Raw genomic sequence first — 4,052 nt, forward strand, 5'->3', positions numbered from 1 at the left:
GCGCGGCGGCGGCAGGATCGGGCTCAGGTTAGGGTTAGGTGGCGGCGCGTGTTGGGGTGGGCCGGCGGCGGTCGGCGGCTTATAAATTCGGGTGGTGGACAAGTCCGGGTCGCCCACGACGGCCTGAGTCGGTTCGCATTTTTTTAATATAATAATTACACTCAGAAAAAAAGTAAAAGAAATACTAAACAGACTCCAAAAATCCCGAAATAAATTTCTCCCGACATCTAAAATCAAGACGGACAAGATGAACATTTATTTGGGGCCTAAATGCAATATTGAAAAACATGAATTTTCTTAAATTCAAATAAAATAGCGAGAAACTCCAAAATAAAATATCGTTTGATTTTATTATCAAAACCTCAATATTTATTTATTTTGGGAAAGTCATTTTATTCCCTCTCTCATATTTTGTAACAGAAATAATTGAAGATAAAATAATTAAAATCAAATGATCCTATTTTCAAAATTTGAGAAAACTCAAATATGAAAATAACGAAATCCCCAACTCTCTCTGTGGGTCCTTGAGTTGCGTAGAATTTCTAGGATCGAGCCAAAATGCACATAAAATATGATATGCAATGATGATCTAATGTATAACATTCCAAATTGAAAATTTGGGATGTTACACTATCTATATGGTTTTGTAGGGATGAACTTTCTTTAGCCATGTTATTTCGAAAAGACATGATTACTTTGATTAGTATGCTTGAAGTATTATTATTTCTTATGTCAATATGAATTTTTATTTTGAATCATTTGGATCTGAACATTCATGCCACAATAAAGAAAATTACATTGAGAATTATGCTAGGTAGCATTCCACATCAAAAATTCTGTTTTTATCATTTACCTACTCGAGGACGAGCAGTAATTAAGCTTGGGGATGCTAGATACGTCTCCAACGTATCTATAATTTTTTATTGTTCCATGCTATTATATTACTTGTTTTCGATGTTTATGGGCTTTACTTTACACTTTTATATCATTTTTGGGAGTAACCTACTAACCGGAGGCCCAACCCGTATTGCTATTTTTTTGCCTATTTCAGTATTTCGAAGAAAAGGAATATCAAACGGAGTCCAAACGGAATGAAAACTTCGGGAGCGATCTTTTTGGAACGAACACAATCCAGAGGACTTGGAGTGCAAGTAGAGAAGCAATAAGGAAGCCACGAGGGTGGAGGGCGCCTCCCCCCCAACTGGGCGCGCCCCCTGTCTCGTGGGCCCCTCGGGCGTCCACTGACGTACTTCTTCCTCTTATATATACCCACGTACCCCCAAAAACATCAGGGACGACTATGAAAAACTATTTCCACCACCGTAACCTTCTTTATCCACGAGATCCCATCTTGGAGCCTTCATTGGTGCTCCACCGGAGGGGGAATCGACCATGGAGGGCTTCTACATTAACACCATAGCCTCTCCGATGAGTTGTGAGTAGTTTACCACAGACCTTCGGGTCCATAGTTATTAGCTAGATGGCTTCTTCTCTCTCTTTGAATCTCAATACAAAGTTCTCCTTGATCTTCTTGGAGATCTATTCGATGTAACTCTTTTTGCGGTGTGTTTGTCGAGATCCGATGAATTGTGGGTTTATGATCAAGTTTATCTATGAGAAATATTTGAATCTCCTCTGAATTCTTTTATGTGTGATTAAGTTATCTTTGCAAGTCTCTTCGAATTATCACTTTGATTTGGCCTACTAGATTGATCTTTCTTGTAATGGGAGAAGTGCTTAGCTTTGGGTTCAATCTTGCGGTGTCCTTTCCCAGTGACAGCAGGGGCAACAAGGCACGTATTGTATTGTTGCCATCGAGGATAAAAATATGGGGTTTATATCATATTGCATGATTTTATCCCTCCACATCATGTCATCTTTCTTAATGCGTTACTCCGTTCTTTATGAACTTAATACTCTAGATGCATGCTGGATAGCGGTCGATGTGTGGAGTAATAGTAGTAAATGCAGGCAGGAGTCGGTCTACTTGTCAAGGACGTGATGCCTATATACATGATCATGCCTAGATAATCTTGTAATTATTCGCTTTTCTATCAATTGTTGGACAGTAATTTGTTCACCCACCGTAATAATTATGCTATCTTGAGAGAAGCCACTAGTGAAACCTATGGCTCCCGGGTCTATCTCTTATCATATAAGTTTGCTATCTACTTTTATTTGCATCTTTACTTTTCTAATCTATATCATAAAAATACCAAAAATACTTATCTTATCATATTAGCTCTATCAAATCTCACTTTTGCAAGTGGCCGTGAAGGGATTGACAACCCATTTATTGCGTTGGTTGTGAGTTCTTGTTTGTTTGTGTAGGTGTGTGGGACTTGTGAGGAGTCTCCTATTGGATTGATACCTTGGTTCTCAAAAACTGAGGGAAATACTTACGCTACTATTGCTGCATCACCCTTTCCTCTTCAAGGAAAACCAATGCAAGCTCAAGACGTAGCAGTGGGAGATAATGTAGAAGATCTTTGTCGAGTACATATTACTAACCGTCTGCAATAAGATTGACAGGATAAACAGAGATATATATACAAACTGCTTAATTTAGTCCTTCTTCTTGTTGTTGTTGTTGGATGGCCCCGCGACATCGTCTTGGCGAGGACGCTTCTTGCCGCTGACCGTTGGATTTTCATCGCCGCCGTCGTCGTCATCGTTGTTGTTGTCGTCGTCCTCCTCCTCCTCGTTCGACCATTCCTCCTCTTCATCATCGTCGTCCTCTTCTTCGTCCTCCGACGACTCCTCATCCATCTAGTTGTCGTCTGATGACTTTGGAGGTGGCGTCCCTTCCATGAACCGGATATAATCAAGGTATGGGCTCGAAGCCAGAATCATGGAAGACGAGCGGGATGATTCCAAGGTTGACCTATCATCGGACGCCAGACTGTTGCCCGACCTTTCATCCTTGTTGTCGCTCGACATGGCTACAAAGTGTGTGCCAGTGTGTAGCACGGCCTGCCAGGGACGATGAAGATGGTGGACACTTAAGTGGGGTATGCAGAGAAGAGGAACTGACAATTGAAGTAGGGTTTTTTTTCGAGCGGGGGTGGGGGAAGGAATTTCAGCGGGGGTTGACCTATTATCTAACCGCTGATATAATCAACCGCAATTATTTGTACCCAGTGGCTCCAAAGTCCCGGGGTTGCGCAGGACTCCTATTGGTTATTTGGATGGTTTCCTTTTTCAGGACAAAAACAAGGAACGAGTTTTGGGATTATGCACCGGTAACGGTATGAATGGAGTAGGACAGTTGGCAAGAAATACAATGAGCTCTTCTTATTGATAAAGCCAGTAATAATCAAACTAGAAAGGAAAAGACAAAAGACAAAGAAAAATATATGCACGAATCTTGGCATAACATCAATGACATAGGACATAGATGTGCATTACTTAGAGCACATCTAGATGTGTTTTAGCAATAATGTCAAACAAAACCCCTAATCATCATTGCAAACAGCGCATAGAACATGGCTAATGCGACAACCACAACTACACATGCTAGTTCCTTCTTGTCTCTTGCTTTCATCTGTTGCCTGTGATTGATTCTTTCTTGCTTCATCGTACTGATTGTACATTCCAGATCAGCCAGTTTCTTCTTCAGCTTAACATTATCTTCTACGAGTTGGTGATAACACTCCGAGCCCTGCCATGCCATTCTTCGTCCAGCCAGTTAACAAAGGCACAAGCCTCATATCACTGGCAATGTTAAATAGTATTCAGGATGAGCGATGGCATTAACTCAAATAAAATGTTGAACTTAGCACTAACCTCTAAGAGGCAACTAAGAAACTGCCTGCCAATGTCGAATCCCTCCGTGCATACACATAGAGCGGGAGTGCGCTCGTGCACACAACTCAACTTTTGGTACTTCTCGGTTGCGCAAAACTTGGAGTCGAACTTGTGTTGCGAGAGTCTGGAGTCATGCTCCGGATCCAGTGGCAGATCACTTTCCTGGGGGGGGGGGTTCAATTCAGGACGGATTCCGCAAGGAGCTACTTTGGACATGCTAAAAGGGATCGGGATAGATTGGAACC

This window comes from Triticum dicoccoides, chromosome 7B (assembly GCF_002162155.2).
Source record: "Triticum dicoccoides isolate Atlit2015 ecotype Zavitan chromosome 7B, WEW_v2.0, whole genome shotgun sequence".
Lineage (NCBI taxonomy): Eukaryota > Viridiplantae > Streptophyta > Magnoliopsida > Poales > Poaceae > Triticum > Triticum dicoccoides.